This window comes from Gymnoscopelus braueri (genome assembly GCF_963280865.1).
Source record: "Gymnoscopelus braueri genome assembly, chromosome: 3".
NCBI lineage: Eukaryota > Metazoa > Chordata > Actinopteri > Myctophiformes > Myctophidae > Gymnoscopelus > Gymnoscopelus braueri.
Genome location: NC_137612.1, coordinates 20,359,823 through 20,372,322, shown reverse-complemented (window position 1 = coordinate 20,372,322; position 12,500 = coordinate 20,359,823). Strand labels below are relative to the sequence as shown.

Sequence of the window (12,500 nt, the reverse complement as noted above, 5' to 3'; positions counted from 1 at the left end):
AGTATAATTGTGTTTGTGTAATAAATGTGTAACCACTGACATGATTGAATTCCTCAGCTCATATATGAAAGACAGAGATCTGGAAAACAGAATGCTGACTGACCCCTTGGACACTGTTAAGTGTTTTTGTTCGATAAAAATATCCACCACCATTGAGATCAAACACAGCACAGTGTTTGCAATGGAGATGAGCTCATTCTGTATAAGATGGAGGCTGTAATGCTCAGTTCCAATAGTGGGATTCAATCATTGGCCTGCAGGTATTCACATTCTTTGTACTCAAGTCCAATGAATAGCATTCGTACTCCACAGGTACCCTGTATTAAACACTATCGTTGCCACTAACAGGGCATGCCATTAGAGCAGTGGTTCTCAAAGTGGGGTCCAGGGGTCCTTTGGGGGCCGGGACCCCGGACCCCACTTTGAGAACCACTGCAATAGAGCCATTTTGAAGGGGTAGGTGGTGGCTAATAGTGCTCTTATGGGACAAAAGAAACCTTTCCTTTCTCTTTGCCTTCTCATCCTCGCCACTTCATCCCTCACCCACTCATCCTCACCCCCTCATCCTCACCTCTTCATCCTCACCACCCCATCCTCACCCCCCCATCCTCACCCCTTCATCCTCGACCCTTCATCCTCACCCCTTCATCCTCATCCCCCCATCCTCAACCCTTCATCCTCACCCCTTCATCCTCATCCCCCCCATCCTCACCCCTTCATCCTTGCTACTTCATCCCTCACCCCTCGTCTCCTCTGCTCCCTCTTCCTCATCACTCTTCCTTCCTTCCTTTTTTTCACCCAATGCCAATCGTCTAAGTAATCCTGGGCGCTACACTCCCTCTGCCAACCTAGGGAGAGCTCAGAGCCGAGCTCATGCCTCCTTTAATGCATGAGAGCTAACAAGCCTTCTTATCACACGACAGGGGGGAGTTTCCCTGGTTAGACGTAGCACGTGGAAGGAACACATTATTCGAACCAGTTCAACTGCCAGTCAATTTTCCTGAAAGTTTCTCTCTCTCTCTTGTCTTTGCCAGACCCAGGGGGTCGGCCTACAGGAGGCTTTGTCCGTCGGTCGGTCTGTCCCTCTTTTCCTACCCAGCCATTCAGATTTCAACCACTAGGGGTCTGGCAGAACCAGGTCTCCTGGTCTTGTTTTCTCACCACTTGTCTTTTTTACGACCACTCAGACCACTTATGGATAACATTCAGACGGTACAGGTTCAGTGTCAAGAACACATTATGAACACATTATGCCAGGAGGAGCCGAGTTCGAACCATTGCAGCCCAATATATGTACGTCTCAATCTGTTTCAATCTGTATGTTCATCCCCTCAGTGGGCTGTAGGGGGCCATATTTGAAAATATGTAAACACCTAAGTGGCGACTGCATCTACTGTCATACTGTGGACCATAACAAAGTCACTTACAAATGCATCGCATCATACCAATTTTATTTAACTGCAGTGCAATATCAATAGCACTTTATTAGCAGTGTAGCCAAATGTAAATCACTCATCTGTGCTGTGAACAAAACAAAAACAATTCAGCCTTTTTTAAGATGCATTGCTATTACTGTATATTTTCTACAGTCCAATAAATTGTCTGCGGGCCACATAAAAAATGGTTTAGCCTCACTGAACCATTTGCAAAGGCGATGTGTGTGTGTGCAATTAATCTCTATCACCACAAGAGCTGGTATAAGTCTATATCTAATGCTTTATATCTCTCTTGAACCCCCTTCTCATATTATTCTCCAGTTTCTCTTTCTCTGCCATTCTCTCTCTCGCTCACTCTCTCTGAGACCGTGGCGATGCCCAGGGCATTGACACACTAACCGCACCCCAACCCCCTCCCCACACACACACACACACACACACACACACACACACACACACACACACACACACACACACACACACACACACACACACACACACAGAGACACCACTATCATCACCCCGACAACCACTATGTACGAACCCTCCGGGCTTCCCATGTTCCTGATCACCACCCCATCACACACAATTACCCACAGAACCCCTCTCCTGTGGCCCTACCATGGCGTGATAGAAGACACAGCCCCACACCCACCCACCCACCCACACAAAGTACTCTAGGCTCCTTCTCGGTTACCTGTATCCATCCTTCCCCCTCTTCGCTTGCCCTCTTGGGTCTTAAGGATTCGTAGCATAGTGGAGAGGAGCTGCTTAAAATACGACTGAACTTTACTGAACCGTAACCCTTCTGCTCCACTCTCTGAACACATACACACACTTACACACACTGCGGTTGTGGTTGATGGGAAGCTGACAGAGCGAGTTGAAGTCGACGCTCGACAAGGCCTGCCAGAAGGACTAAGATTAATTTGACATGGAGTGATGGTTTCTGAAACACACTCTGAAGAAAGTACCGCTTATCCCATTGAGACCTGAGGCCGATTCTAAAAACGCCTTCTAAATCCTGACCTAAGTTTGCTGAAAAAAATCAAATATTTATTTAAAAAATTGTAAAAATGTATGTTGCTATATACTGTACATAGCAGCAGGAACCCCAAAAGGGGTTCCCGTCCTGAAAGGTATAGTTACAAAAAGGGGTTCCCACCCAAAATGGGTCATAGCAAACACACAGACAAAAGTGAACATCGACTTACCCGTATTGCAAGCGTTGAATAGACACCGTCTTCTGTATATTCACCCACTGCTATGGTGACAACTTTTCAGACCTGTAAGGAGAGATGAAAATACTTTACTAACGGTTTCTATAAAAAAGAAACTTCATGTTAAGAATGGGTTGCTGGAAACATACAGTAGAGGATCCTCATACACACCCACACACACACTGCTGACTGCTGAGTGGGGGTTAGCGGTTTATATCCTTGACAATGGAACGGATTCCCTCTCTTGTCTGACTGCATGAGTGTTACCTTATTTTTCCTGCAGAACGTACAGTACTAAGGCACAATGGTGAGCTAAAAGTGCAACTGGCTATATCTCCCGATACATCAGAAAACAAGGGCAAGGAAGTTCAGTTACAATAAAGTCAGAGACCAATCTAGTAAACACTACAATAAAATATTCCTGGGAAAGTGCTGGCGCTTTGGTGGACTGCTTCAGACTTGTGTACTATAGAGGAGGTCAGCTATAATTTGGAGCTTTTAAGACCGCTATCAACAATGCAAGTGAAACGACCTGTGCAGTGCAACAGAGATGAAAAGAACAGACGTTCCAGTCAGATGTGCTGAATTTGACCATTTCTTTGTTTGCCATGGTACACAATGAGCTAACGCAGACTGTCTGATAGTGCGTGCGTGTGTGTGTGTGTGTGTGTGTGTGTGTGTGTGTGTGTGTGTGTGTGTGTGTGTGTGTGCGTGCGTGCGTGCGTGCGCGTGCGTGCGTGCGTGCGTGCGTGCGTGCGTGCGTGCGTGCGTGCGTGCGTGCGTGCGTGCGTGCGTGCGTGCGTGCGTGCGTGCGTGCGTGCGTGCGTGCGTGCGTGCGTGCGTGCGTGCGTGCGTGCGTGCGTGCGTGCGTGCGTGCGTGCGTGCGTGCGTGCGTGCGTGCGTGCGTAATAGTCTGAATGTGCGAGAGTGTGTCAGACATCTCAAGTCTGTTTTTTCATGTACTCAATTTGTGTGTGCATATGTGTGCGTGTGTGTGTGTGTGTGTGTGTGTGTGTGTGTGTGTGTGTGTGTGTGTGTGTGTGTGTGTGTGTGTGTGTGTGTGTGTGTGTGTGTGTGTGTGTGTGTGTGTGTGTGTGTGTGTGTGTGTGTGTGTGTTATAAGTTGTGGGTGCCTTCAAAGAGCTCCGTCTGTGTCATACTGCCTTAGGTTCACATGCTGTTCATTAGGACAGAAAGAGCAGGAAAAGAGAGAGAGAGCAAAATGATAAAGTAGGGAGTCCACTATCTCTGCATTTCCACCTTTTTTCCTCTGCTGCTGTCGGTGCATACGTTTACAGACTGCCTGGAGGACAGCAGACCGTAGGAACACACATATGCACACAGACGCACACATACGTACAATCTACACACACGCATAGATGCAACCTATATACTGTGCTATTTTACGGTAGATATCCCTCCACCGATGCAAACCTTCCTCACATTATTCACACACAATTGTCTCTTTTCCTTACACGGCCAGGAACACTGAAGCCAGGATGAACTAAATGATTTGAGCATGATGTCATACAGGTCTGCTAATACATTATGTATGTATGGTGGTACATCATATGCTGGAGGATATACCACAGTAAGCATTCAGAAACATTTTCCCTTTTTAAGAAAACGTGCAGGCTCTATTGATTTTGAAATGACACCTGCCAGTTTAAAGGGATAGTTCATCCCCAAAATGTATTTTTTTCCTATCAGTCACCCCATGGAGACTTGAATTATTGGATATTTTTTAGTTTTTGTCGCATTCCTAAGCCAATAATTTGATGACGGTGCAGCGGTTCCGGTAGGAGACACAAAGAGTCTCCTTTGTGTCTCCTACCGGAACCGCTGCCTACTGGTCCGCTGGTCATCAAATTATTGGCTTAGGAATGCGAAGAAAGCTAAAAAATATCCATGAATTCAAGTCTGCATGTGACTTTTTTTTTTTGGTGAACTACAGTATTCCTTTAACAGTACAGTGTACAGTAGCTGTAGTGCTGCTGTTCTACACATTAGATGTTGCATCATCCTTACAGGCAGGGCTGATGATGAGACAGTTCAACCCTAGTTTAATGTTATACTTAATTTACTGCCAACCGACCACACCACAGCACATACTGAACATCTGGGGGCACACATCGCTTTTCTAGGTTAAGTGCCTTGCCGAAGGGCATCATGGAGCAGTATGCCCTACTTGAGGAGTCTCTCTCTCTCTCTCTCTCTCTCTGTGTGTGTGTGTGTGTGTGTGTGTGTGTGTGTGTGTGTGTGTGTGTGTGTGTGTGTGTGTGTGTGTGTGTGTGTGTGTGTGTGTGTGTGTGTGTGTGTGTGTGTGTGTGTGTGTGTGTGTGTGTGTGTGTGTGTGTGTGTGTGTGTGTGTGTACTGTGTGTACTGTGTGTACTGTGTATTTGTGATATGATGATTATGATGATGATGAGTGCTTCAGTCTAACCCTATTACATCATGGAACCCTGTATCTCCAGTTTGATGGTAACATTTTGTCGTTGGCCAGTCGTCTTATTGCTATTATGGGAGCTCGGTTGGTGGAGCACTCGCCTTTGGACCACAAGGTTGTGAGTTCAATCCCGAGCACCGTCAACTCAAACAAGTGTGAGTATCACGGCTTGAAGACGTGTAGTAAGTACTGGGAGCTGATGGTACTGTGGGTGTTGCGCTCAATCTCAGCAATCCATCTCCCAGCGGTCTGGCGCATTGAGAAGGGGATACACGCTCTCGGCCGATACCAACAATAAGCCACTCTGACCTACTTACTTACTTATGGTAGGCTGATTCATAGAGTTTCTCAAGTAGTTGGCCTACAATATTTGAGCACATTTGCATTTGATGGAGTAGTTTTGACTCTAATGACTTTACTGTATACTTAGTTGACACTGTTGCACTCATAAATTATTTTAAATGTTCCGTTTTTGTATTTATTGTTTGTATATGTTTTGCAAGTTGTAACTTTTTATACTGCTGCTACCCTGTGAAGGGCTCCCAAGAGATCTTGTATCTCAATGGGATTTCACCCGTATAAAAGGTCAAAAATAAAAGGTTGACCGGAGTCCCCCAGGGCTCTCCCCTGGGCCAACTCCTTTTTTCCCTCATCGGCTCATCCTAACCCTCACAGTACACCAGATCTGTTTTGTGTAAATAGCCAATTTACAAACTCACCATGCTTGTAGATCTGTTATTTTTTGACGAATATTCATGGAACAAGTGTTCAAACAGTGGTATGACAATACTGTAGAACGCTCGTAATCAGTATAAATAAATCAGTGTGTGTGTGTGTGTGTGTGTGTGCCATGTATAAGGGGACAACTAAAAGCAGAGAGGAGGCAATGAAAGATTGATCATGTGAATATTCCTATAATATATGAATGAGTCTCAGGAGGAATGAGCCAGTGCACATGACCCTCATATGACCTTCACCATACAGTATTGAGCAGTATGGACTACGTGTGTGTGTGTCGTGTGCGTGTGCGTGTGTGTGTGTGTGTGTGTGTGTGTGTGTGTGTGTGTGTGTGTGTGTGTGACTGTGTCGGAGGTATATACTCTGTGGCTTGCCCTACACCTCACACACGCGATCCATCTATCTATCTATCCATCCATCCAGACTCAACCTCTCTTCAGGTCGTCAGAGATGACACAGTTAATATGGAGCTCACCATATGGTCCCTGACATAATCAGGTTATGCCTGCAAGAGAGAGAGATAGTGTGTGTGTGTGTGTGTGTGTGTGTGTGTGTGTGTGTGTGTGTGTGTGTGTGTGTGTGTGTGTGTGTGTGTGTGTGTGTGTGTGTGTGTGTGTGTGTGTGTGTGTGTGTGTGTGTGTGTGTGTGCGTGTGTGTGTGTGCGCGCGCGTGCGTGTGTGTGTGTGTGTGTGCGCGTGTGTGTGCACAGTATGTGTGAGTGAGTGTGTGACTCATTTCTATTGACAGTACACCAAATTAGATATGGCTGCTAATTTGGGTCCCTGTCATCTACATGGTCCACCTCTCATTACAATGGCTTCCTACAGATTGTACACAATCTACTGTGCTTTTTAACCACTTAAACGTCAGCATCCATATTCTGGGAAAACTTTTGCAGAAAATAGCAGATCGACAAGCTCACAACGCGTTGTGAGCTTGTCGATCGGCTATTTTCAGCGAAAATATTTAATGTAGACTCTAGAGCGAAAACAGAAAAGTCACTAGTATAGAGCCCTGAGGGACTGCGCTAGACACCGTATGGGGTTTATGTGGTTAACTGGCAACAACTATATCAAGGACATCTATTTAAAAGTGAACTGTACTGTACAGCTCCATGTGCTGAGAACATGTGCTGTGATTAGGACTAATACATCAAATGATGTTTTTATAATCCCCCCCCAAAAAAACAACAGTTCCCTTTCTTGAGCCTATGATATGGGCATACTATGATTGATTAAATCCAAGTAATTAAGGCTTAATTGAAGATCAGCAACAATGCCGTCATCTCAAGGGTGCATTTACTGTGAAAAATAATTAGCTTTAAGTCAGCCATCCCCACCCCATGACCCAGGACCCAGGACCCATTAAAATGGCATTATAAAACAAAATGTGAGACGCCAGAGGGTTCATGACTAAATGTGGACATAGTCTACTGAAGCATGAACTAGTGGAGGATGTTTGGTTTTAACATGAGTATATTAGTAATAAACCTAAAGCATCATGACTAAGATGGAGTTCATGGTACACTGTTAGTGCGTGCGTGCGTGCGTGTGCACGTGTGATTGAGTGTGTCTCACCCCATTAGTATAATGTACCTTTAAAGAGGAAATCCCTCTGTAGTCTGTACACATACTACACACATAAAAAAACTGGAGCTTAATGGCTCAGATACAACCACTCATTCATATAATATATTCATTTATTATTCATAATACATTATCATACTATATTTGTCTCCCTTCAAGACAAAGGCAAATTACCATGCAGATCACATGAACTAGTGAACTGGACTGAGATTTACAAGATCATAATGGCTCGCATTGTGACGAGTTGTGAGATCGTAGATCGACTTTAATTTTTTTCTCGAATTTGACATTTTTGAAAATATTTGAAAAAGTTGCTTACATATATATAATGCCATGCTCAAAATAGGGACGCCAGGGTTAAAGTGGTTAAATATGAGAACAATTAGTACAGTGTTTACAAACTAAAAGGAGAGAACCATGCCTGTGTGTTGTCTTTTGAGTGTGAGGTCTGCGATGTGTAGAGGGATTATTGACATACACAAACACAATGTACTCAACATGTCCCTCCCACTTCCCTCTCACCAGACCCATGAGACCACAGAGTGGTGTGTGTGTGTGAGTGTGTGTGTGTGTGTGTGTGTGTGTGTGTGTGTGTGTGTGTGTGTGTGTGTGTGTGTGTGTGTGTACCTTCATGTCCTGTCTATCGCCTACTATTCCCTGCTGGCCTATAATAGGTATTGCACTCACCAGCTCACTAATGACCATCCCTGGGGGGTCTCTGTATGGGTGTGTGACTGCATGGGGTGTATATATACATGCTGCACATAGTACATGCATGCCCCCTTATCTCTAGCCCTTTTCCCCCATTCCCTATTCCAATTGGTCCTCCTGTTCCTGCCCTCTGAACTCACTCCATTACCGCGTCTCCTGTGCGCTCACACACACAGCGAGAGGTCGGTGCAATAATGGCCTGTGCAGTGTGCACACACTCTAAGGCCAAGGGTCACGCGCTAAAAAGGTCACGGGAGGTCGTACAGTCTATAACAATGACATCACTTCCTAGGATAAATGTCACTTAAAAGGGTTGCTATAGCAACGACTCTTTAGATATTGGGGTAGAGAATGGAATATATGGTGGTATGATGGGGTGTGTGTGTGTGTGTGTGTGTGTGTGTGTGTGTGTGTGTGTGTGTGTGTGTGTGTGTGTGTGTGTGTGTGTGTGTGTGTGTGTGTGTGTGTGTGTGTGTGTGTGTGTGTGTGTGTGTGTGTGTGTGTGTGTGTGTTTCTACACTCTACACAGGTGTATGTGTGGCATGAGCATGCATGTGCCTGTGAGTGCTAACTAATTGCATACATTACCCTTGGTGTGCATGTGTATTTGTGTTTGTATACTCATGTTCATTAAAATACAAGCAGCCAGTGTAAAAGTCCCACTTTTTTTTTTTTTTACTTCAAGCCCCACCAGTCTTTGTTTGTGGTGAATCCCACAGCACTGATACAAGACAAATTCAGGCGGGAGTTGAACGACAGCATGATGTGCACGTGTGACATCATTAACCCCGTCTACTTCTCAGAACAAAGGTCCGTATACCGGCAGGAGACCAAGGACGAACAAAACGGTGTCCGATTGCAAACGCTACCTTCTCCCGAAACCTTGAGGGAAGTGAAGCTGGCGGAGGTGAGGGTGAAGGGAAGGAGGGGGGAGCAGGAATAAACGCGTTGTTGCCAGGCATCGTGCACGTGTTTGTGTGTGTCTGTGTGTGTGTGTGTGTGTGTGTGTGTGTGTGTGTGTGTGTGTGTGTGTGTGTGTGTGTGTGTGTGTGTGTGTGTGTGTGTGTGTGTGTCATGCTTGGCAGCCTGCGCTCTGGCTCAATGCTGCACAGTGACCTACATTTGATGGGCCGAGAGACAGGGTGAAAAAGACAGAAAAAGAGAGATGAGGTTGTTCAGCGGTTCAAGATATGCAGGTTAGTTATTATGAAGAGGGGAGGGGGGCACGAGGAAACCAACACAAAGAACTACCCACAAGGGGCATCCGACAGGACAGGGGGATGGATGAAAAGGAATGAGAGATGCAAAGGATGCAACGTAGATTGACTGGTCAAACAGTGTGTGTGTGTGTGTGTGTGTGTGTGTGTGTGTGTGTGTGTGTGTGTGTGTGTGTGTGTGTGTGTGTGTGTGTGTGTGTGTGTGTGTGTGTGTGTGTGTGTGTGTGTGTGTGTGTGTGTGTGTGTGTGTGTGTGTGTGTGTGTCTCCCATTTGCAGCCCTGAGGGGAGGCCCCCAGTAGCTCAATCCCAGATAAATCAGCCCCATGGCTCCCGGAGTGATGTGAGGTAAAGCACTTCCTGTGTCCAGACGGACTCTTTTATGACAGCCCTTAATAAATGATGATTGCCACCTGCAGCACATGGAGTCTTACACGCACGCACACACACATGCGCGTGCACACACACACACACGCGCGCGCACACACACACACACACACACACACACACACACACACACACACACACACACACACACACACACACACACACACACACACACACACACACACACACACACACACACACACACACACACACACACACACACACACACATACACACACACACACACACACACACACTGACACCACATGTGCAGGTGATCTTCTAATACAGGGGTTCTCAACTGGTGGTCCTTGAGGGGGTTCCAGGTGGTCTGCAGCTAAATGATGGAGAGTTGGTAACCAAATGGACCCTTATAGATCTTTAACTATTGAGAGCGTAAAATGAAACCAAATGGACCCTCTCAAGAGTTAAATTATTGTTAAACATCTGCATAACTTAATTTGCAAGAAGTCTAGAGAATGTAGAAGAATTGTTATTTTTCATCAACGTTGGCCTGTTATCTCTCCTAATGGTACCAACATCAATACAGCATGGAATTGTGGTCAAAATCGTATCCAACGATAACAAAATATTCTACATTTTGGGTCTGAGAGTCTAAATCTCATCAAATGGTGGTCCGTGGCTCAAATGCCGAATAAATAATGGACCTTGATGTGAAAAGGATTATGCATGAGTTCAGAAAGAGGTGCACCCTTTCATCTTGTCAACTTTACAGGACCTGATACAGTAGCTGAATGGTTAGGGTGCATATACCACATAGGCTCTAATGTCTGACAGCAAGTCCCGGGTTTGATATCACGGGCCAGCCAGACCATTCCCTGCATGTCACTCCCCTCCTCTCTCTCCCGTTTCCTGTCTCTCTCCACTGACTCTTATAAAGCGTTAGAGAAGCCCATCAGAATAATGAAATAGAGTAAACACAGGACTGTGTTGTTTTCTGAACGCTTCATAGTCCACAAAACAAAACTCAAAAGACCCGGGAACACTGTGAATCGTGAGCTATAAGACGAATGTCACTCACGTGGCTGAAAACGCTGGGAGAGACCCGTCGTTCTGTTACCCCCTGTCAATTTCTGCCCATCACATTGAGTGAGAGAGAAAGAGAGAGAGAGAGATGTGGTGAATAGGATGGGACAGACAGAGCGGAAGATGGGGGAAGGGGGAAAACAAGAGGGAAAGAGGTTAAAGATGTAGACAGCAAGAGGTCAGCGGATGATACAAGAGGACTGGCAGGAAACATTCAGAAAGAAACTAGACAAGAGTGTAAAGGAGGATGGAAATATATGGATGTAAAGAGAGAGTTAGAGAGAAAAAGACAGTGACGGACGTTCAAGCTGGCTGGTTTGGTAATATTATTCTTTCCATAATGGCTGCTGGCGCATGTTGTATTAAATGCGTGATTGACGGAGACAGGGAGAGAGATAAAGAGATGATTTGAGGTTAAAGGACGTGTGGGATGACAGAGAGAGCAAGGTACCGTAGGAAAGGAAGGAAGCAGGGAAAACAAAATCAAAGAGAAGAAGTGATAAGGTAGAGGAAATGGAGTCCAAAGGCCAGATGTTGTTATGTGGGCTAATGAAGGTGCAATGTGATCAATCCTTCTGGCCACAATAGACATCTGGGTCACCACGCGCACGCACGCACACGCACACGCACACGCACACACACACACACACACACACACACACACACACACACACACACACACACACACACACAGCCAAGTATATCACTACACCCAAATGCTCTTGTAGCCCATTAGCAGATGAATTCAGTTATATGAATGAAATCCAGGACACATTGCTCTAAATTGTAATGAGCCATCCTTGTTCGCAGATGAGACAAAAGTCTTACGGCGATAACTTATTTATCTACGCTGCTTTGATTTCATCATGTCAGAGAAACTTGGGTAATGTAAGGTGACCGAATCCCAAGGAGCGCAGATGTCAAGTGCACGTGTCGTGTAATGCCACTGCTGTCTGAGATGAGGTCTGGATGTACAAATGGTTTCTTTCACTGGAGATACACTGGGATAAGAGCAGCTGGTATGTGACACAGGTCATGAACCGGATTTGAACCCATCAACTCAGGTTGCTCTGAGCCTAGCAAGCACACTGTAGAGCCCGACCGATATATCGGTTTGGCTGATATATCAGACATTATTTGACCTTTTTTTTGGGGGGTCTTTTTCTGCTTCTATTGATAGGAAAGTAGACTGACAGGAAATGGGGAGAGAGATCGGGGGGTGACACTCAGCAAAGTTCGGAGGGATCGGGAGTCCTTTTTGATTTGATGTGTTTTTTTTACGTTTTTGAATAGGGCTTAAGGCAAGTGGTTAAATAAAATGTTCAATTCATGCATTTATTTTATATGTACTTGTTTGATTGTTCATTGTGTAATTAAAGTAATTTCCCTGTTTTTCAAGTTTAATACTTTTTTAATGTTTAAAAAGTTAATATGCACATTAAAAAATTCTCTGCTGTGGTCTGACAAGAGCATGTCTGATCGTCTGTAAAGAGAGCCAAGCATGCTAGGTGTTTGCACACAAGGTAAGTGGCAGGTGTCTTCCTCTGAGGTATCCGTTAGTGGGTTTCCTTCTACATGAGTTAACAAACACCCTGCCTCCCCGTCTGAAATATGCAGGATCCCCCGCGGACTTCTCAATCACACCGAGCATGACCTCACCCACCATCATAATGGCATCGTGCCATTAGATATTCATGATGTACAAATAGGGACG

The 12,500-nt window shown here is 45.4% G+C and overlaps 1 protein-coding gene across 6 annotated transcripts in view; it reads right to left on the bottom strand.

The window, feature by feature from the left end:
- Positions 1-12,500, bottom strand: part of nfasca (neurofascin homolog (chicken) a) — a 135,335-nt gene that overhangs the window by 66,047 nt on the left and 56,788 nt on the right. For all 6 annotated transcript variants that reach the window (XM_080422876.1, XM_080422881.1, XM_080422878.1 and 3 more), the window contains one exon: positions 2,651-2,722. The gene's annotated coding sequence lies outside the window, so the exon portion shown is untranslated. The remainder of the gene's footprint in view (positions 1-2,650; positions 2,723-12,500) is intronic.